Source organism: Puma concolor, chromosome D3, assembly GCF_028749965.1.
Source record: "Puma concolor isolate L17-30 chromosome D3, mPumCon1.1.hap2, whole genome shotgun sequence".
NCBI classification, from domain to species: Eukaryota; Metazoa; Chordata; class Mammalia; order Carnivora; family Felidae; genus Puma; species Puma concolor.
In genome coordinates, this window is record NC_141678.1 from 80,176,814 (window position 1) to 80,200,526 (window position 23,713).

Consider the following 23,713-nt stretch of genomic DNA (forward strand, 5'->3'; position numbering starts at 1 on the left):
GCTTCATGCAACAAGCCTGCTTGGGATTTAAAATCAGCAAGAGATAATCTTCAGAATGGGAACTCAAGAGTCACCCAGGCATCACAAAAGCAAGGACTTGACAGCTGGATCCACAACTCAGGCTGCTTTTTATTGTTGTTTCCTAGCAGCGGGAGGGGGAGCAAAGAGACAGGTGAAGAAGTTCCTTTTTAATTTTTAAGGAGGGAGGGCGCCCACTCCCCGAAGCTCTTCTGTGGCCCCTGCCGCAGGGTGAAGGGATGTAAACCAGGCTGGTCTGCCCACGGTACCAGGCTTACCAGGAGGGCATCCATTCCTGACGAGGAAATCGGCACCAAATAAACCCGATACGAGCAGCAACGCAGCGTGAGAAGCAAACGTAACAACCATAACTCACGGTAATAATTTAAAATATAAAACAATGCTCCTAAATCCCATAAAACGGGTACGAATGCACAATGCACGCAAATTCTCTGAGGAACCCCACGGTACTGGGAAAACACTTAAAACGCACATAAGAACACAACTCCGCCACTATGCAGAATTAACCTAAAACTACTTTGCTAGCTGAAACAGGCTCTATATTAAATCAGTTTTGCTCACCTTCTTAGAACTCAATGAGCCCCATGGGGTGGGGCACGGGGATGTGATTTGGATGCCCCAGCCTCCTTCACGAAACCTCCCAAGGAGACTCACAGTAACGGACGGAGCTGGGTTTTTCCAACCTCTCCCCATCTTCCTTGTATCCAGCACCACCCTTCAGAACCTGCTGACCAGGGAGGTCAGCTTCAAGGGTCACTGTAGGCTTATAACACTATGTTCAGAGGTGTTTCTCCCAGGGACAAGCATTTTTTTTTTTTTTTAACTTAAATCCAAGTTAGTTAACATACAGCATAATAATGGTTTCAGGAGTAGAACCCAGTGACTCATCTCTCACATATGACACCCGGTGCTCATTCCAACAAGTGCCCTCCTTAATGCCCATCACCCATTTAGCTTAGCCCATCCCCCCACCCGCCTCCCCTCCAGCAACCCTCAGTTTGTTCTCTGGATTTCAGAGTCTCTTATTTTGCCTCCCTCTCCGTTTTTATCTTATTTTTCCTTCCCCTTCCCCTATGTTCATCTGTTGTGTTTCTCCAATTCTGCATGTGAGTGAAATCAGAGGATATCTTTCTTAAATAGTTTCCAACGTTTCCCTTTTCCTCGCAGCTTATTCAAGGTCTCCAGAGCAGCCACACCTGCCCAGGGTCAGCTCAGAGAATGCAGGATGGCGGGAGGTTGCAGCCTGATCACTGTTAGCTGACCCTGCAGGGCACTTGCTGCCCGGAGCCTCCACAGAAGCCATTTCGGATCGCAAGGATAAGTGCAGGTTTTAGAAGTAACGTCAAAGTTGTCCACCAAATGGACAAAAAGTGCAAATCGGTAGCATGCCCTGTGCTTACACGGAGGAAAGAGGCAGAGCAGGAAAGTGTAGAGGGGAGTCAGGAGCAGGCATTACAAAAGCAGCTGCCTGAGAAGGTCATTGGCATACAGGAGGCTTCACACATGACTTAAAGCAGGTAAAGCGTTGCCTATACTTGAGGTTCTTAGAGTTCCCATGTTAGTGAGTAAACAGAAGAACTAAAAGTATTCATTGTTTATGAAAATACAGGTCTTGGGGCACCTGGGTGGCTGAGTCAGTTAACTGTCCAACTTCAGCTCCGGTCATGATCTCGCGGTCCAGGAGTTCCAGCCCCGCGTCGGGCTCTGCACTGACAGCGGGGAGCCTGCTTCAGATTCTGTGTCTCCCTCTATCTCCGCCCTTCCCTCGCTTGTGCTTGGTTTCTCTCTCTCTCAAACATAGACACTTTTTTGAAAATTTAAATATAGGTCTTTCATAACATTTGAAATTCTTAGAAAGCATTTTTAGAATCTTCTAACACCTTGCAGGTAAGCTTGTTTGTTCCGTGAACATCTTAAGCCCGCCATTTCTTTGTAAGGATGATGCGCTAAAGGAAACCCATCTTCACTATTTCAATTACCACGAAATCCTAGTGTGTAAAATCCACAGACATGGGAAATTTCTAGCCTCAAATTTCAACTGCTAACTATACACACAACAATGATATAAAGACGAAATAAGAAAGCTTATAAGCATGTGTCTTGAACAGGCCACCATCACAACAGTGACAGTGTAATCAGGACTCACTATAAGCATCTACATTTTCTTTTATTATTACTTTTTAACATTTATTCACCTTTGAGAGACAGAGAGAGACAGAGCATGAGTGGGGGGCCGGGGGAGGAGGGAGGGCAGAGAGAGAGTAAGACCTAGAATCCAAAGCAGGCTCCAGGCTCTGAGCTGTTAGCACAGAGCCTGACATGGGGCTTGAACCCACAAACAGTGGGATCATGACCTGAGCCAAAGTCGGACGCTTACCCGACTGAGTCACCCAGGTGCCCCAAGCATCTGTATTTTCTGATGGAGGCTTGTACACTGAGCTGAATTTAATCCATGGGGAAAAAAAGATGGGCAAGTCTATCAACCCAAGTTGGGCCTCACCACATATCTTGTCATATGGTCTCTCTCCACTGCTCCTAAACCTTGCTCTCTCTTGGAAAGAAATAATTTGGAAGTAAGGAAATACTGTTTTACTGGACCCACGTTTGACACCAATCTCCTGCTTTCAGGATTATAAAGAGGCTAGAGTGGGGGGTGGAGTTGAGAGCACACAGGAACCCTTCGGTGGCCAAATGTCATTTGGGCCCTGACACTGGCCTACACACTCCAAAGAGAAACAGCCTTTGCTGATCAGAGTCTGAGGATGGGATTTATTGTCGCAAATACACTCAAGGACGGATTTTAAAAAACACTTCATGTCATGTGTTCTGTCTCCTTGTCTCCCTCACAGCTCTTTTCAACTAAGTGGCCTCACCTGCTCTGGTTTTCTTCTACCCAACAGAGAAAGTGCGGAGTGTTCCTTCCGTGTTTCCCGGTCTGTCCCCTCGCCCGTAGGCTCTGCACCGCTGGCTTGCTCCCCCGTTTCAGGAGAGACTTCACAGCCCCACCGTCCGCACTGCTCCCGAGTCCAGGCCGGGGCCTGTGTCTCAGCCAATGACGACCCATCCCCACTCCCTTTAGGTTTTACTCCAGGATGTCACTCTTCTTTCTCCCCCTCCCCCCCTTTTTTTTAAGGATGTGGAAAGGAGAGGAGTTCTTGTAAGGTTAACCAAGCAAGAAAAAGGACCAAAGTCCTATTTTCCTGCCGGCATGTTTGGAGACCTGACCTCTTCACATCCAAGAAAAAGGAAAGTGAAGCCAAAGCAAGGGGCCAGCTTCATCCAAGGCCAATCGGTCCAGGTACAACGGAGTGTCTCAAGGTCTCCCCGTGTCCGCCCATCCGGCCCTGGTGTTGGTGCTCTCTCTCCTCCCACTACCCCACCCCCATCATACCTGCCCACTCCCTCTCTGCACCTGCGTCCCCGTGGGGCTGGCAAATGCTTGATCCAAGTGATTAGGTGACTGTGTCATCCTTCACGAGGGCGCTCACATTTTAGCAAAGGATCCATGGACACAAAACCCAAAAGGAAAAGAAAAAGGAACTAATTTATAACGAACTGTCTTCATACCAGCTTCAGCCCTCAGACATACCATTTACTTTCTCTGGGCCTGCCTCTGATTCCTACCTCAGACTGCTGTTCTGAGAAGTAAGTAAGTGAACATATACATAATACTTAAAACAGCACCTGGCACCTTGCAAGGGCTCCATGCACATCACTTATCATCATTAACCATGACCTTCACCATGACCTTCTGAAGTAAGTACTAACCGGTCTCATCTTAAATGAGGACACGGAAGGACTTGCTCAGGATCACAAGGCTGATGAATTAGCAGGGCAGGGATACAGCCCTCAGTCTACCAAGAGACCACAATCCCCCTGCTCTTTTCACCACACCACAAGGAATGAATCTCTAATGGTAAAACCAAAGACACCCTGCAGGCCCATGGGGTAAGATCCCACTGAAAGGGTCCTATGGTTTGCTGATAGTGTACTATCAGAAGAAAAGGCTGGGCAGCTGGGGTAGACACAGAACGATTCCTGGAGCGTGACCAGGGTTGAACAGCGTGGCACATTCCGTCAGGGCTAACTCAAGGCCCAGCTCTGAAGGGCAGACCTTGGCCTACCAACTTACCTCATTTGGGCTCAGCTTTTCCTGACTATAAAGTGGAACAATTTACTTGGGACGCTGTAAGTTCCTGACATCTGGAGGTGTTCTCAGCAGAAGATAAAACCTCTTATGGGGAAACTCCGTAAAGGGATCCTGCAGCAGGGAAGACAGAAAACCTGGGGATATAAGTTACTTCTAATGTTAGAAACGGGAGGCTTCATAAAACAATAGTCTAGAGATTAACAATGCTTAATAAAAAAAAAAGAAAAAAACCCGCCAGAGCCAAAAATATTACTAATGACCTTGATAATATCTGGTTAAAAGTTCCACATTAACTCTGAGCAGTGTAATTTTTAGCCTCCAAAATATTCCTGAAAACTCACCTATTTCCATTATGTTATTACAAATCCATAATTAGGCCCCTTTCCTTTCTGGCTTGCTCTACATTTGAAAAGCATTCACTATTCTACTGACGCGGACTTCCCTCAAAATAACCTCATTATTCTATATTTCCACAATTATGTCATGGATATAATTACTACCATCATGATTTCAGCAGCTATTTGTTGCACTATAATTTCCAGATGAATTTCTGGTGTGGAAATAAAATAGCCACAATAAGATAATTAATTACAACTCTATTATGACTACAGCACAGAGTGACCAAAATTAAAACCCTGAAAGTTTTCGTATTTCATCTTTAGTGTATTTTCTTTGTAATAGCCGCTGTTTCTTTTTATTGGTACTTTTCCGTAACTACTAAGGCGAAGTCTGGAAAGACCACCGTATTGTGACGCTCTCAGTTACCAGTGCTGTCACCAATCACACTCAGGGTTTGCAAGCTGCTTTTGCCACTCGACAGCGTAATCTTGACCAAGCTACCAAACCTCCCCGTGTCTCAGTTTGCTCATCCAAAAAATGAGGCTAAACACGGAACCTGCTCCTAAATTATCATGATAATTAGCTTGGATAACTCACACAGAGCTTTACAAAATGCTCTGGACACAGTTACCGCCAAGCAAAGTTAGCAGTTACTTCTTTAACTTATAACGTCAATTCAAAGATATTCACTGTTTAAAATTTCACTCCAGGGGCACCTGGCTGGCTCAGTGGGTGGAGCGTGAGACTTGGATCTTGAGGGCGAGAGTTCGAGCCCCACGTTGGGCATAGAGCCTACTTAAAAACAATAAAATAGGGGCAGTTGGGTGGCTCAGTCCATTAAGCGTCAGACTTCAGCGGGGGTCATGATCTCACAGTTGCTGAGTTTGAGCCCTACGTTGGGCTCTCCACTCTGAGCCCACTTCAGGTCTTCTGTCTCCCTTTCTCTCTGCCCCTCCCCCTGCTCGTGGTGCATGCTCTCTCTCTCTCTCTCTCAAAAATAAACAAACATTTAAAAAACCAAAATAAAATTTTATCAAAATGTTGCCATCTTCGTATGTCATCTCCAAATGCCACTGCCATTTGCTTCTTTTTCAGCCAATGTACTAAACTGATTATTCAACCACCACTTATGAACATCAGTCTACCTGACAGTCTATAAAGTTCCTTCCTTCTCCACAACCCAAAGAAAGCAGACTCATTTTCTGAGACCACGGGACCAGCTAGAGCAGAGCGCAGGGCACCAGATTCGAACTAATTGGCACTGAATACTAGAGTTTTTGAAACTGATGGGGCAGAGATCATACTAGTAAACAAACTCCACAAAAGGAAAAGGAGGCACCTCTAGGTGGCTCAGTCGGCTAAGCGGCCAACTTCAGCTCGGGTCATGATCTCGCAGTTCGTGAGTTCGAGCCCCACTCGGGCTCTGTGCTGACAGCTCGGAGCCTGGAGCCTGCTTCGGATTCTGTGTCTCCCTCTCTCTCTGCCCCTCCCCGCTCGTGCTCTGTCTCTCTGTTTCTCTCTCAAAAATAAACAATAAAAAACAAAAGAGGGGTACCTGGGTGGCTCAGTCGGTTAGGTGTCTGACAAAAAAAAAAAAAAAAAAAAAAGGAAAAGGAAAGCCTCTCCTGTCCCCAAAAGATTTTCCTCATCTATCTAAACACGAAGCTTTACTCTGTATATTTGTGAGCACTCCACACACTATGCTAAATGAATTTCATCTCATTAATTTAATTTTAGAAATAGAAAAACTAATTTCAGGCCTCTACTACTGTCCTACCCATTTAGGCTCCAAGTATATTTTGGTTCCTGAAAATCTACCCTCAACTTCTTCCATGAAACCGAAGGCCACACTACAGGGCCATTTGCCCCCGTACGATCCCCTTGCTGTTAGTTTCACAGCGCGTTAACTGACCAGAGAGAGAAGAATCAATCAAGACAGTCAATGTATCTTCTGAGTAGAATACAAGCTAAGCCAGGGGTGGTAACCGACATATCATACTTCCAATTGCCAATACGAGACTCAACTACCAAGATACAGGACCCCAAAGAGAAAAGAAAACTTCCCAATGATCCAGTCCTTAAGCAACTAGAAGCATTAAGATACCATATCCAAAATAGTGGGGGAGATGTAAGAAAGTGTTAGATCACTGCAGTCTCTAAGGAGATGAAGAGCCAGTGAGAGACAGAAGGTTAACAGTTTATATGACAACAGCTTGTGACAACATGGTGGGAAAAAATAAGCCAGGTCCCTGAGATGCAGAGATGCGCGAGGTAGGCACAGCCCTCCCAGAACCCACATCTATCGTCAGTCAGCAGCTGGCCGCCCCCGGGACCTACGCTAGGTCTGCAAGAGGTAGGGAAGCAGCGACGGTCATTTTCGGTAGCGATCATCAGGGATTCAGAAATGGGATTTGAACAGGGTATCAAAGGAAGAGTCAGGATTTGAACAGAAGGACGGAGGAAAAAAGAGAAGGCAAGCATCCTCAAGGAGGCAACGAGAGGAAGACAGCCTGCGCTTGCCCAGGGGCAGGTGAGTTAGCCGGTTCAGACGAGCCGAGCATCGTTCATCCGGATTCCCAGTATTCCAGGCAGGGCCCCATGTGGACCACTCTTCATGCGCTATTTACATGCATGGAAAATAGCTCAAATATCTTAAGTCTAGGAGAAATCACAATCAATTCGGGAATAATACATGTAAGTTAAGCTACACTATGACACGAAGTCACTCTTGGTTCTCAATACATGCAAGTACCCTCTGCTCCAGAAAACAAATGTGTTTTCTTTGTTCCCACCTCCCTTTCGACCTACGATCCTTCACAGCCAGCTCGCAGAGGCTCTCTCTCCCACTTGGCAACACGGTTCGACCTCAGACTCACAACGGCCATCTGGATGTGGATTATTCTCAAAGGTACAGCTCTGACCTCTCTTCCAAATGCCGTTTCCAAAGAGAACTCTTGATCTCCTCCAAATCTGGTCTTTTCCATGTAATTTTACAGTTGCTACTGTTATTCACCCAGTACCCCAGACTTGAAAACGCATTCACCTCCCACCTCTCATTGAACCGGTCTCCAAAATTCCACTAAATTTGTCTCTGACATGTCTCTCACATTCGTGCATCCTTTCTGTTCCTGTGGCCCTCTTCCTGGGGTGCAGGTGTTCACTACGTCTTTTCTGGACCCCAGCTGGTCTCCCCAGCTTTGTCTTTTCCAATCCACACTGACCGCTGCCAGATGAAGCTTCCAAAAGCACAGCTTCAAACCCGCATGATCCCCAGCCCCCAAACCATCAATGACTTCCAACCAAACAAGTCCCAAAGTCCCCCCTCCCCCCACCTTCCCACCAGCTATTCCAATCCTTTTCCGACCAATCCGGCTCACATCCTCCACGCTGTAGTCATAAAGCATTATCTGGTGTCCGGAAGACAACATCCACGTTCCCCTGTCACCTTGCTGCTGCTGGAATGTCATTCTACCACCCGCACGCCTGGATTACTACCTGCACTTCAAGAGCATCACCTTGCATGAAGCTACGTTAAATCCTTTAGCCAGAGTAATCTCTCCCCTCCGAGTCCCAGTATCACTTCATCCAGTATCACCTGGCACGTGAGTCCCTTGTGTACATGTGTTCTTACCCCGACAGAGGTGACCTCCAAAAGGAACATCTCTGTGTGAAAATAATCAAGCCAACGCGCTACGTTAGTACCCTTCTTACAAGGAAGCATTGTGCCAAGAGTTATAGAAGACCCAAGAGTATCGGTTGACAGCTCAATTGGGAAATTATGCTCAAACAATGCAAAAATAAAGCAGTCCTATCACTAACTCTTCGTAAGCATCATATACAGATGTTTGCTGGATTCATGAAAATACGGAACATCTCAGAGAAAGGGAGTCTCCTGAACAGAATGAAGAATCTGAGGCAGCACACCGCAGTGGCCGACGGCCCAAACTCTGGAGCCATTTGTGGCTGAGTTCTAATCCGCGCTCTGGCATTTACTCACTTTGTGACCTTGGGCAAGTCACGGAGCCTCAGTTTCTTGTCGACAAATTAAAATGGAGATATTAAAAGTACCTTCCCCTTCAGACTGCAGCGAGAATTATGCACACACCTCATACACAACACTCAGAGCCTGACATATAATCAGTGCCATCCATGTAAGTTAGTCTTATTACTGGAAGGCGTTCTCTATGGGGGAAAAACACAAGAATCTGCTATTTGGTAGTTAAGACGCCTAAGAGGATCTCTAACTCGAAAGGGGGCCTCTCCCATCTTAAAATCGTCAATCCGCATTTACTCTACTTCCCGACAGGAATTCTCTGACCGACTGACAGGTAGGGTGAAATTCAGCAGGGGTGGCTCTTTGTATCACAGAGGGGATGCTGTGCAAACAGAGCAGGCACCTCGACCACTGAACCAAACACAAAGCCCTCAGCCACCGCAGGGCTCACCCACAAACAGCCATTGTCTCCCACAAACAACCCCGCTGTTGTCCTCCAGACGGATGCCAAACGAAACCGTTTGACTCACGCATTTTGGTCAGTGGCTCTGTGTAGACACAACCACAGATACAATTAATTGCTGCAAAAGAAATCGAGAACTATGCACTGAATTCTGTCTGATAAGCAAGCTTTTGGGCACCAATCTACAGCATTCGGCTGGACTAAGCGTATATGAGTCCGTTTCAAAGCCCATCGCGTCATACAGAGACTTATTAGTTCATGGTGTGGGGAACAGCTGTGGCTGTAGGGTATCAACATCTGTCATTTTTCTCCCCAAAAATGTTACAATGCGTTAGACATAAATTGCCACAAATATCTCAACTTGAGCTTGCATTCCAGACACACATATACAGTGAAGTGAAACCCGCTAGGACATTTGATGTTTTATTACTTTTTACTAAAGTTATTTATAGCTCAACATTCACAGGTCAGAATTACCAGAGTGGTGGAAATAACAAAGTCACATTTATCATTATCTCATTTTCTGACAAAATACAGAAATTAAAAGACTTAAGAGCACTAAGACTGACGCTATACAAGAACAAACAAAAATATCTGTCCCTTTTTCCATGGCTGGAATGTCTGTTTTTTTACTTACTACCTGGAATATGGGCATGGGTGCTCCAACAAGGTCTCTTCATCCAAATGTCAGGGAAGGTTAGGCAGGGTGGACTGCCTGCCTGAATAAAGCACCCCCAAATCTCACTGGCCTAATGCAATAAATGTTTTCATCGCTTCTTCACACTGCATTCCAATGCAGCTTGCTAAGGGAGGTTCTCCTCTACTCAGTCATTCAGGACCCAGGCTTCTTCGATCTCGTGGCTCCATCATACCCTGGGGCCTCACGGTTCTCCCCCACTCTCCCTGCAGCTGGCCTGACGACCAGAAAGACTGCAAATGTCTGGAAACATCTTTGATTGTTACAACGAGGCAATTGGCATCTAGTGGGTAGGGCCCAGGGATGCTACTAAACACCCCACAGTGCACAGGTCAGTCTCCCCACAACAAATAATTATCCAGTCCCAAATATCAATACTGTCGAGATTCTGCTAAGCCTCTAACCAGTCACCAAAATCAAATGACATGTCAATGCTCAGGTCTACCACCATTTTTCATGGAGATACACTCTAATCCATCCCAACAAATCCACATATCAAGTTTGTTCATTCACTTGTTCATCCTTTCATCCATTCATCCAAACTCCTGAACGAGACAAGGTCCCTGCAGTCAGAGAATTCTCAGTGGAGCAGGGAGGTAACCACATACAAAATTATCACACACAGAGGTAAGTGGGATTACAAAGAACAAATGGGAGGGGTGGGCGCCTGGGTGGCTCAGTCGGTTGAGTGTCCGACTCTTGATTTTCAGCTCAGGCCATGATCCCAGGGTCATGGGATCGAGCCCCGTGTGGGGCTCTGTGCTGGGCAGGGAGGCTGCTTAAGGTTCTCTCCCTCCTCTCTCTCTAAAATAAAACAAAATAGAAATTAAGAACAAATAGAAGCAAAACTAATTCTTGCTTCTTCCTGAGATAGCTGGAGGAGAATCCGTAAGGCGGTAGAATGAGAAGGAAGTCTTGAAGCAAAAGCATATACTTACGGCTTTCCATCCAGACATGGTGTTTAGTGGGAAGGGGCAGTGGGGGGACAGGCAGACAAGGCACTCCAGGACAAGGAAACTATATGAACAAAGGAATGGCGATATGAAAGGATATGATCTATTCCCCTTTTGGTGTTGGGCAGAACACTAACCAGGGGAGAAGGGGTTGTAAGAAATGTTTTTTTGTTCAAACAATGTTTCTAGTAGCATATTCATGAAAGTCTTAAGCTCCCAGCTACACGCACTGGCTCTCAGTCAAGTGGCCCTTCAAGGAACAATTCACACCACCAAACTACATAGAAACTTGTTAGCACAGGGCAAAGCTCAGATAACAGTCGGAAATCTCACTGCAAATTTCCCAACAGATCCCATCACCGACTCTCCAAACCATGCGGCCTCAAAGTCAACATCAAACTGATTGAGGCAGATGTGAACCCAAATCATCCATCTTGGTTCCCAGAGACAGAACAGCGCAGCAGTCAGATCTCTTTTTAAATTATATTACACCGAACTCATTTTTTAAAAAAGCGCTAACGCATTTTTTTTTTTTTTTTTTTCAATCCCAAATCTCGGCTGTGAATGCGGCTCCCAGGCTGTGGATCAGAGCACAGAGCACACAAATGCCTAACTCAGCTCTGACATAAACTCACCAGGTGACCTTGGGCAAGACACCTAACTTTCCAGGACCTACCGCCTCTCAGAGAGCATGCTTAAAGCAGTTAGGGCTGTGCCTGGAGCCTATGATAAACATTATCTGTTACCTCTGCTCTATAGGTATCTCCTCCATCCCCCGCCCCCCAACTTTCTTTCAGTTGTCAATCCAAACACTGTGGAATCCAACACAGTCTGGGAAGGGAAGCATCTGATAAACGTCCATGTCATTTCGTAGAACATGCATTATTAATAACAACGTCAATTTGCTTTGGGCAAGATGCTTTTAATTACGAAGCCAACAGCACCATGTAAACAACAGTTGTTCTTGACTTTGAAGCTAAAATTGAGTTTAGAAAATACCACGCTCCTACACAATTATTTACCCCGTTATTTGCTTTAACTCGCCTTTCCTCCCTCAAACTGTTGTCCCTCTCTCTCCTTTTCTCATTTTCGCTGTGATCAGCTCTGGGAAAACAAAGTGTATTTAGCTGTTAAGTACTATAGATTATATCGAGCGACACCAGTCACCTAGCACTAAAAAGCCTCATAAAAGGAAGAAATTTGTTTCTCTACAAGTCAGAATCTCAAAGGAGAAGTTAAACCGAGGGAAGTGAACTCCAGAACCAGAGGAACATCAGCCCGTGCAGAACTGCTTCCTCCTGCAGCGAGAACAACCCACTTCTAGCCTGTTCTAAGTGGACATCCACGTGAAGCCCATTCACCTTTAGAAAGAGTAGCAACAGAATCTAATGGCGATGCCCTTTGCCATGAGTCAAGGACAAGGAGCAAAATGAAAGCCAAGGCAACCAGAGAACCGAGGCCGAATCACATTTACGCTTCCAAATTGATTACCACTGCCTTCCTAATTTACAAGGAATTCTAAACTGTCTGGACAGCATCCGTTTTTCAATTTCCATTCCAGACTAGCCTTGATTCCTGAGGGTGTTATTTTAAGGAGCAACTTAAAGACAGGGTTTGGCGCTCTCCACGGACAGGTTCCACAAATAAGATGTAATAAATCTGGGGGTAAAATCTAACATATTCTTTTTAACTCCTTGGTGAAGGCATTTTTTTTTCCTGGCAAATCAAAGACCTCCTTGTAGGAATGAATGACTGAGGTAAGATGCGATTCTCAAATACCTTGTGTATTATTATTTTGACATAACTCAAGATGTGTGAACGATTTGTTTTTGATAGCTCTGACTCCACTGTTGGAAAAAAAAAAAGAGAGCAGGTGATTCTGCAAAGAAACACTAACTCTCTCAACTAATATTTAGCATCCGTGTGTAGAAATAAAGGCAATTTAGAAAACGAATTCTGCTTGCCTGTGAGTTTCCCCTTCCATAGACAAACCATTTACCTTTTTCTCAGGTGAAGCAATAGCCCACGAAGAAATCTAGCTTATCAGGAACATAAATGAATACGATTTCTCAGTGCATGAAGTGATTACACAGGAATCTGAGACGTGAATGTCTAGCAATTGCCCTCAGGTGCTATGTGCATGGGGTTTTTGCAGACCTACCAAGCTAATTACTGTTTCTGGCAATTTGCTGCAGGTCCTAACATCCCCAGATAAATAGTTACACTTCCCAAAAAGAAACAGAACACAAAGGGTTATCACTGGAGGCATCAGCTAAAGACTAGAACAATCTGTGGCTTATCCAAGGGCCTTATCGGTTGCCATCAATCCCATGTGTTAGTAATGGAGATTCAGGAAGAGGAAATGTCGGCAAATTGGAGCCCAGGCTCCAGCTATCTCCACTCAGTAGAGTGGCCCAGTTCCCTTCCCGCCCCCCAACCCCACCCCCCAAGCCCCCACCTTCCCCCACCCCCCCACCCCCCGCTGGAGTGAACAGACTCCTCGGGAAATCTCTCCCTCAACTCTGGGAGGGAAGCACTGGGCACTGTGCACACAAGCACTCCTATCACACTACTGTTATGTTCACAGCATGTGTGCATTCCAGAAGCATCCTTAGCTGCAAACAAAAAGACACGGCAACTCATCAGCTAGCGTCACATGGTTCCACCAAGAAGAAAAAAAAAAAAACAGGCAAGAAGAACATAAGCTCATACATAAAAACACGAGTTATCTGCACAACAAAGGAACCCAGAGCAGATCTAGGTGTATGCATTTTCAAATCAGCTGTCAAAGGGCCCAGACTGAAATCCTACAAAGATCAGCAACCCAGCCCTGAATTGGAACCCAGCTCTCAAAGATGAAACTCCACCAGTCCCTCAACAAGTATTTATTGAATGTCAACGGTGCCCCAAGCCCTGTGCAACAACCCTACCAGGCACAGCAAATACCGTGGTTTGTAGAGCATTTTTAAAAGATCCCATTAACTTTACCTTTACGTTGTATAGTCCAGTTTTCCTTCCTGCCTGTGCTAAAGAGATCTCTTCTTTAATAAAGATGGCAATAATAATAATAAAGATCCCATTCCAAAAAAAGATCCATAAATAAAACGACTGACAAAGCCACGCTGGCCTTCTGCAGTCTTATCCTGTTCTGTTCTCTCCTACCTCCTTTCTGAGGATGGCTGCATCTGTAACCGTGTGAAGTGTCCCCAAAGCCTGCTTCAGGATGCTAAGACAGTCACAGAACCAGGACAGGACCCCTAAGTAGGGTGATTAACTCATCCTAGGTTTCCTGGGACTGTTCTGGTCTTAAAACAGAAAGTCCCTCAACCTGGGCATCCTCTTAGTCCTGGCCAAGCTGAGTCACTGTGTCATCCTACATCCCAGGAAACCAGACCCTAGGAAACCAGACCCTAGCTTTGCCTGGGAGGAGCGAGGCCACAGGAGGGGTGTCTGGTGCTCTTTACGGAAAGTCTGAGTTCCCTGCAGGTGGTCTCACAGCCTCCCTGCTTCCTCCAGCTTCCTCCTGAGAAGGCCTATCCTTTTAAACCCCACATCATTTAAGCAAAGCTTTACAGAGACTCTCCAATGACAAGACTCCAATGGCATGACATACAAAGCAAATCCTCATAAAAATGCCAAAGGCCGTAGTTACTTAGATGTGGTTATCCTCTTGGCTGGTTAACGAGCTTCTTCAGTTCAGAGCGCAACTATTCATCCTGAGATTTCCAGAAGTGAACACCAAGACCGGTGGATGGTAGATGCTAAATAAAACAGACATTAATAATAGCCGCCATTATGTAGTGTTTACAATGCACAGGGCAACACGCTAAGCACCTTATGTAAATGATCTGACTTGCTCTTAAATAAGTCAATGAGATTGACTGCCCCTCCATTTTCCAGATGAAGAAACCAAGGCCCAGTCAGACCTTATTTACTCAAAGTCATTACAGCACAGCCAACACTTGAACCCAAATCCATCTTGCTTCAAAAATTCCATGGTTTTAATCACTTAACTAAATTAGGATCAAGTAAGGTGGGTATGGATGGTAAGGGATCAAGAATTGAGAGAGAAGAGTATCAGATGCATTTGGTTTATTCTGTCCCCTGTTAGCTTTACCATTACAAAAAATAAAAGGCAGAAAACCAAATTAATTACAAGTTTGTACATTAAGCTAAGGAAAGGCAAGGATTTTACTTAGAATTGTACAGAATTGTGCCCAGCAAATGGCAGGCACTGAGTATTTGAATAAAATTCATATACACAATTTTATATCTAACATGGAGTTTAGTCACTGATTCTCATGCCCAGGTGCCCTGGGTGGCTCAGTCAGTTAAGTGTCTGACTTCGGCTCAGGTCGTGATCTCGCGGTCCATGAGTTCGAGCCCCGTATCGGGCTCTTTGCGGACAGCTCAGAGCCTAGAGCCTGTTTCAGATTCTGTGTCTCCCTCTCTCTCTCTCTGCCCTTCCCCCACTCACGCTGTGTCTCTCTGTCTCTGAGAAATGAATAAACCTTACAAAAAAAATTTAAGTCACTGATTCTCAGTGTTTCAAATGCCATTTTACCCATCACCAGAGGTGAATAGATGGATTCCTACCTTCGGTTTCTTACATGTTAGCCTGATGAAGTAGGACTGGATGGACAAGTTCTTGCCCCAGATAAGGATGGCTCTCTACCTGTATGGTTGAATTAGCTATTATTCACTTAAAATGACCATAATCCTTATGTCTCATGCAACAAAGGGGCAAATTCTCTAAACAAGGCACAGAGATCTATCCACGTTTTTCTCCAACCCCTTTTAACCTGCAAGGAAGCAGTTTACAAACCCATCCCAGAGCAACACAACTGGAAGAGAATATCACACCAAACACTTTGTTTTTGAGACATTTATCTCTGCTCCATTCATTATCCCTCAAACTGAGAACATTATTTTCACGTCAATGTATTCCTGGCCATTTTCTTCAAGCAGCTGAACACATTTCCTCTTTCATAATAACGCTATCCATGATGATCAAGCATTCCAAGTGTTAAACAAAAGTTTCTATCATGTGAATGAGTATTCCAAAATCAAAAGAGGCGAGGCAAACCAGAGGTCCATCACAAAGGCATTTATGGCTAAAAGCTAATTACAAAGGGAGACATGGTAGTCAGTTGTGGGCAACTGTCACCCGCTAAGGTTCAACCCAAACAGCACAGTCTGTTTCTTGAGATTGTGGGGTGGCCTTGAGATTATGGGATGTAAAGTTCTAACACGGCCTGCTATATGTCACAAAGGAGAAGACATTTTTGTTTGTTTTGTTACTGTTTTGGAAGAAGCAGACAAACTAAAATCAAAAAACAGACTACCAATAACGATTCATTTTCTTAGAATGATGACCCTCAGTGAGAATGCTCACTTCCCAACCACTGAGATGTACAATGCAGCCTGGCAACTCTAATTTGATTCGATATTTAATCATTATTAATGCAAGTAGGGGAAGCTCTTAAAAAGAAGTTTTCTTCTTCTTAACTTCCCGTAGGTCTATGACCAAAAACATCCATAATTCCTTTATCGCAGTGGGTCGAGATCATTTCTGTGCTGTCAAAGATTCATCAATGACTGAGTATTTATTGAGCCCTTATGCTGTACGCACATGGTGGGGAATACAAAATAGGTTCAAACCTCATCCAGTGTTCATCTCTGAGGAGCCTGCAAGAGAAAGGAGATCTTGCTGGTTTCAGTCCCTACATCCACCAGCTCGAAGGTCCCCCTGGAGGAAGCCAGATCCCTCACCCTTCCCCCCAGCTGAGCAGAGCCTGGAAAAGTCCCATTCCCATCCTGGGACATCGTTTCACTGTATCTCCCTTTACGTGAAGTAGCTTGAGTGGGTTTCCGTTCCTTGCAATTAAACAGAAAGAAAAAGACACCTCAATCTCAGGTGATAATTCAAGACAATCTATGATAAGTGCCCTTTGTGGAACGAATGAATGAATGTTGAATGAAATGAGAGATGTAGGCAATTTTGTCAGAGAACCTGGAAGTAGTGAAGGATTGCGATGGGCTAAGGAGACAGACTTAAATTTTTTAGAGGAGTTAAGAGCCAGTCACACCTTCAATGACAGAGTACAGGGAGAGGACATTGCAGGCTATGGAATATTCCAGAATTTTAAAACAGGCTATGCAAAGCATTTGGGGGGAATAGTGTGTTAACCATCCAGCTAGTGTGGCATTTTCAAGTCAGGCAGAGCCAAAGTCAGGGATGGACATGACGTCTGGGGTCTAGGTGGGGAAAACTTTAAAGGGAAGACTAAAAACATAGGAACTTCGTCCCCAAAAAGCAGAAGCCACTGAAAGCCATTCCGTATTAAGCAAGGGAATGAACAATTAAAACGGCCTACTGTCCTGAGGGTATCAGCATTTTGTAATATGGATTGGGGTGGAAAAGCCAGGAGGTAAGGGTACCCACTCTTACAGTCCAGAGAAATGAGTTCCCCGTCTGGGATATGGCGGTGGGGACAGAAATTAAGGGAGACCGGGGATCTGTCAGTAAGGAGACATCTAAGTTCATCTGTTAATCAGCAGAACTTCAATATTAATAAGAATGCTTCCTATTTTCACACTTATCTGTCCAAGCTTTTGCCAAAACCTCATCAATGCTGATAGAACCTCAGGGAGGAGTGTATTAAGTGTGGTTATCTGGATTTATAAATGGAAGGTGAATCAGAAAACACCAGGACAGAGCACGGCCCTCCAAGATTCCACCTCATCTTGACTTTGCCTCCACCAGAGGCTCGTCTGCATTTGATCAATACCTTCCCCGCAAGCAGTCTGATAGCCCAGGAAGCCTGTGTGATGTCAGAATAACTTTTATCATGCGAAATGTTTGCAGTGAGTGTTAGGTACGCAGGAATTAATAAATCCAGTGGCAAAGAAGGCATCCTGTCCTACTCATGCTCTCCGCTCCCAGTAGATCACAAGGAGCCCCCCCCCCCCCGACCCCACCCCACGATTCTATAAAAAATGCACTCCAAGTCTCAGCAGCCATACAGGGTCCGGGCCAGAAAAACCACAGGCCTCGACGACCACCCAAAGGAGAAACGAGTCGCACACACTGCTGGCCTTACGTCTTACGATGACAGTGGGTCATCCAGAAAAAAAAAAAAAAAATCCTTAAACATCAAACAAGGACTTATTTTATCCGAAGGAGATTTCAACCTCGAAGGCGGGCTCCTTGGAACACCTCGTGGCTCACCAAGCCAGGGGTGGGGGAGCAGGAAGATCAATGCCTTCCTCCCTTTCGCTTTGTCCACCACACCTTCGGGACGGGTAGCGCTAGGAGCCACCTCCACTCCGCAAGTGTCCTCCACCTGGACGGCCGCCTTCGTCGTGCAATTACAGCGGCGGGTGCTCAAGAGGCCAGACAAAATACAGACGTGTGTTTTGGAGCTTCCTAAATATATTTCGAGCCTAGCCTCTCAGGGCCTCATTTCCCCTCCTGCAAGGTCTGCGCCTCGCCCTCAGCCCAGCCCCCACGCACCCCGACTTGGCTCCTGGAGGTCCCGGATGGGCTATATTTGGTTCTCCCTGCTGGTTTCTCCGCCACTCATTTCCCACTTTCCCTCCGTTTGGAGGCAATAGTTTGTCACCCCAGGGAAGCAGAGGGTAACCTCTGCATTCTGAGGCTAACACTGATGTCCTCTAGCCTCTGTGACTCAGGGGCCAGCAGGCATTTTACCGTATCGCCTGTCTGGGGAGAGCTGTCTTTATAGAAATGACTTCAGCAAGGTGATTACTGAGCCAGAAGCAATACTATTTTGTTAAATTCCACGCTTATGCCGCAGGTACTTATCACATCCTAAAAATTCTAATCAATGCATGCATTTATCACAACACCAACAAAGGTATTTAAGGAACCGGCGCGTCCTACAGCAAACTCTCTCTACCAGCCACCAACTGCTTAATCCACAGCCCCTTGCAATGCCTGCCCCTCAGCACCCAACCATTTTGAGGGACAGCATGGTGAGGAAGGCTTTAAAACTGACCACCTTCGTTGTCAACATTGTCAATATGGTTGCTGGTGGAAGCACGAATGTGCCAGAACCCAACCCGGTGTTCTGCTGGTCCCGTGACCAGAAAACAGCACATATCCGAAGTGCCTTTTCTAAACATCGGAGTCACAAGGGGGTGACCCAAGGCCACCCTACACACATGCCTGCCCCCTCGAAATCTTACTTGTGGCCCTTATTAGGCCCACGACCACTCCTTCTCTACCCCAGGCTGTTCCAGACAAACTCAGGAAGTCTTAGACAAGAGGCAGATGGTGAGGGAGAGAAAGTCTGTAAGTAACAGCTCTCTATTACATAATGCCAAACACAGAACCTCCTAGAACTAGCCCTGGAACTACCTCCTGGCCTATCGCTTCAGAATAAACAACTACTCAAAATAGGCAACAAGAGAGAACACTGTAATTTTTTATTTGATGATCAATGGACCATCACATTAGTATATATAACACCAACATATCAGTAAATACCATGGTGGGGCAGGACCAAATTCCTTAAGATATTTATTATTCATTCATCGCACTGGCACTCATAAACACCCAACGTCTACAAAGCATGAGCTAGCCTCACAGGAACACACTTCATAACCTCATCTAGGCCGCACCACCTGCAGAGGTCATGAGAGAGGCTCACCTATATCCAGCTGTCCCTTCTGCAGGGAGAGAAATATTGAATTGGGGTTTAAATGGCATCATAGGACTAATTGTGGCCAAAGCAACATAAGTCACTTGTGGGTGACGTGGGTGTCGTGAATACAGACAGCAAGACCCTCCAGTTTCCTTTCCCACACTGCAGGGACCTCACACACACACTCAGGGTCACACCTCCATCACTTTGGGTCCTAGAGGGACCATGACGAGCAGGTCCCACCTGCTGACCACACAGGACACATCTTATGGGAGAGAAAGAAATCTGTATTTAGCCAGAGATTTGGAGGTGATTTCTTACTGCAACATAACCTAACCTACATTGCCAATACGTCGCTGTTTATAAAAGACAGAACCTGCAAAAGTGCCTCCCCGCTCCCACCAACTGTTTCCTAAATCAGATAATACAAAAAAGCAGGGTTTGTTTCAAAATTCAAGTAATTCTTTGAAAAGTAGAGGGTGCAGACAGGATAGACAGGTTCAAGCAACTCTGAGGGAATAAAGAATGAAACGGAACGACCTTTCAACAATGCTGAAATCTAAACATTCACGTGGAATTTAGCTGAAGAGCTGAAGAAAAGGTCACCTTCGGACAACAGGTCCGGTCACTTATGAAGTAGTGATCTCCCCAATGAAAGAGGCATTCAATGATCATAGTCCCTCAGCAGTCCAATACCGCCCTTTGTTCCTCTCTCTCTAGCTTCCTTTGAATTTAATCAGAATCAGGTCTCTGAGAAGCTCCCTGAAGGTGGTTCATTTTTATGTCTCCAGACACCCCACGCCCCCACCCCTTGGCATCTTTCACAGTCTATGATCTATCAGGTGCTTGATAAACATCTGCTGAATGAATTAAATGAACACTGTAGAAAGGACTCGGGCACTGGACGCAAAGGTTGGTCCGATAACCTTCTAGGGCTCCCCCAGCCTACAGCTAAACACTACTGCAGACATCTGGGGGCGGGGAGCCTCCACCTACAAAAAGAAAAACCAAAATAAGCATCAATACAACACTTTATTATGATTTGTTACCGCACACAGTTTAAAACCACAGGAAACCTAACACTGCACTATGGCTATCTTTGTTCTTGGACGTGCATTTACATGTGCAGGCAACTGGTCTTCCCATGGGGAATTTTGTGTGTGAGGTATTTATTTTTTCTATTAAAAAAAAAAAACCACACCCTTTATTAACAGTCCCTATTATCCCATCACGTGGCTTTTCCTCTTGCTGGAACACAGCACACACCCTGCATTATTGCTGACATTAAAATTACTTGTCAAAGTACCTCTATCCTAACACCATTACAAACCTGATCTTCCCAAAGCGGTGGCCTTTGTTCTAGCTGAGACCAGATAACTCCTTCACCTCTCCCAGGGATTCCTGGATGCTCTGAGTATAGGGCTCAATGACAGTGCCACTCCTGTTTTTTCAAAGTCCCCTTTCAAAACACAACTACCCTAGAGGTGAATGACACATGTTTCAAGTTTTTCAATTTTATCTTTCTGTGGGTTTGGGGGCGGAAATGGTGACGAGAGAGTCTGCCATAGCCACGGCACTGCTGTGGCTGCAGTGCAAGAAGACAGAGCACCAGGAGCCCGTGGCCCTCCGCAATCGCTTCTCCCAGCAAGATAAACCTTGAGTCCACCCCCATCACCATTCTTATTCTCTGCTCCTCGTGCAGGATGCCGGGACTCTGCCCTCTGGGAGACAATGCCAGTGCCAAGGTGTCCTGGTATGTCTGAAGGTTACCTTTTCATGGAGCTCTATCGAGATAACCCCAGATTTCGTTAGCTCGACATCGAAGCAGAACTATCCTTGGAAAGAAAGGTACCGGCCAGAGTTTTTGGAAAAGCACCAACAACCTAAAGATAAAATGCAGACCGAGAGCCTAATGGTTCATGGCTATGTAAATGGAAACTTAACTAACGCTCCTGGCTCTCTGTTCTCTTTCTGCTCCCCCAACTGCCCTCCCTTCCACCTCCCAGTTAACTTACTGCTGGCATGTCCCTCCTGATATTGCAAACACTATTACAATGAAGGCTTGGAGGAGAGACATTATTTCGTAAGAAGGTTACTACATCTGACCAATGCCCTAATTGAGCACTGGTCAAATTTATAATCGGCCTTCCAGCCATACCTTTTCAACAAGCGATATCCATTACCAGACTGGAGCCAAAATGTATCACTACAGATAAGAAAGCAGGCATATATCCAAACCCCACATTCAGACACAACTGTCTATGTATTGATTATATCAAAATTCCCATCAGTAGAAACCCGGTGGAATTTATTCGACCCCAAACGCACCCTGCCCTCAATGACTTTTTCAAAAGGAAGGTTTCAAGTCATTTGCAATTTCCTTCTCAGACCCAGGAGTTTCAGCAGCCCCCAGGCTCCTCGACACAGACAGCAAAGGAATGGATGCAGAAACCACCCAAACAGCCCCGTGCAAACACTGCTGGCCCAAATGACCCAGAGACACCCAGGCGGCTACCCAGACTACTGGGGGTTACCTGCATCTGTCACCGAGTCCCTTTCACCCCCTTCTGCATGATGACATCAAGTGGAAACGGTACGCGTTTGGGAGGCAAGAGGCTGACAAGCAGGAAGCACAATTGAGCCTGAGCTTTGTTCAGCCTGCAGTGAAATACATGCAGTAAGGGTTAGATACGCGCAGCAGAGAAAGAAATCCGAGCACCCTCCCCGGCCAGCGGCGGTGGAGTGGGTGCACCCGGAGGTGGAGGAAGGCGGCGGAGGCGTGGAGCGCCCGCCAGCCGCGGAGGGGGCGTAACGCTCCCTAATTGTCTCTACAGGATAAATACCCCCCTCCCCCCACTCCGCTGCAGTCTCCCCCGCCCCCAAGTTCCCCGGTGGTACAGCTTCTACCAGCAACCGTAACCCCTCAAAAGGAAAGAAAGACGAGAAGGCGTAGAATAACATCTTGGGGCAAACACACACTAGCAAAATATACTAGTAAACCAGGTTATATGGGAATGCGGGGCGCCCGGTCACCCGCCCAGACACACACACACACACACACAGCGGCGCTGCATTCACAAGCATCCTTTCTTTCGCCCCTGTCCGCCAGCTCATCAAGTCACTGTCACTCTGTTCAGCCGATTTCTCTACTCTTTCCAAAACCCTGCGGCGCTCCCCCCGCCCCACCCCCACCCTAGGCGGGCTCGGGGACGGCCGCCTCGCGTGCAGCGTCCCACGCGTCCAGCCTGCTTTGTCCTGCCGCTGCCGTTCCAGGAGCAGGCGCCCCAGGCACGTGGGTCTGCACAAAAGACCCCCCCAACATCTGGCCCGCCACTGCTCCCTCTCCTCCCGAGAGGGGCTCCGGGGCGGCGGAGTGGCGCGCGAGGGCAACTTCTGGGGGGCGGAGAAGGCGCTCGCTAGGGGACCATCCCGGGGCGCGTGCGGGGTGGGGGCGCCGCTGGGGCGCGCGCGCACGTGCACCCTCAGGGACGCGCGCGGCGCGGGCCCGAGACGCGCTCCCTCGGACCGGAGCTCCAGGGGGCATCCGAGGACTCCGAGGAGCCGCCGACAGCGCCGCTCCCCCGCCCCAGCCGCCAGCCCAACTCCGCCAGCGCTCCGGAGACACGCAACTCCAGGGACCCCGTCCCCGGCGCCCGGGGGCCGCCCCGCTGTGGCCCGCGCTCCCCTTCCCGGGACCCCTGCGGCCCGACTCCCCCCATCCACTGTGCAAAAGGCGCCCCCCGACACACCAGGCGGCGGCTCCCCTTCCCCGCTTCCCTGGCTCCGGGCGCGGCCGCCGCCGTGGGGGCGAAGACATCCAACCCTTCGCGCCCCTCTCGCCGCCCCCGACCCGGGAGGGCCAGAGCAGAGAAACAAACCGAAAGTCACCGACCTCTCTCCGCAGCGGGCTCGGGCGCTCCCTACAGAGGCGGCGGCGGCGGTAGCGGTAGCATCGCGGGGTGGTCCCGGCGCGCCCGCCACCCGCTCCGCCAGACGCGCGCAGCGGCAGGCTGCGGGGCGGGCGCGGGGGGCGCAGCGTCGGCGCCCGCAGCCCCTGCCCCCGGCTCGACCCTGCGGGAGGCGCCCCACCTGCACGTCGCCCTCGGCGCTCCCGGTCGGACACCGCCGCCAGGCGCTCGGCTCCGAGCGGGAGCTTTTTGTGTCACCGCCCAGACCCAGGCACCGAAGGGGGTGGGGGCGGGAGGCCGGGCTCCGCTCCCCGCGGCACCGCCCCTCCCCGGCGGCTCCACCTCCTCCGACACCTCCCCCCCCCCCTCCACGCCCCCGCGGCGGCGGGTCCGGGACGTGCGTCTGTCAGTCCGGCCTGCCACACCTACACCCCGAGCGCGGAGCTGCCCACGCTGGCTCGCGCGCTCCCTTGGCCACGCCCCAAGTGCCCAACCTCGGCC

At 47.6% G+C, this 23,713-nt stretch overlaps 1 protein-coding gene across 9 annotated transcripts in view; it reads right to left on the reverse strand.

The window, feature by feature from the left end:
* RNF152 (ring finger protein 152) overlaps positions 1 to 23,335 on the reverse strand; it is a 78,966-nt gene extending 55,631 nt beyond the window's left edge. The window contains exons 1-4 of one of the 9 annotated variants that reach the window (XM_086683138.1): positions 23,197 to 23,334; positions 21,839 to 21,962; positions 21,075 to 21,187; positions 14,288 to 14,396 (exon numbers count right to left, since the gene is read on the reverse strand). The gene's annotated coding sequence lies outside the window, so the exon portion shown is untranslated. The other 8 variants (XR_015242606.1, XR_015242605.1, XM_086683141.1 and 5 more) reach the window with 8 other exon arrangements.
* Positions 23,336 to 23,713: the final 378 nt, after the last annotated feature.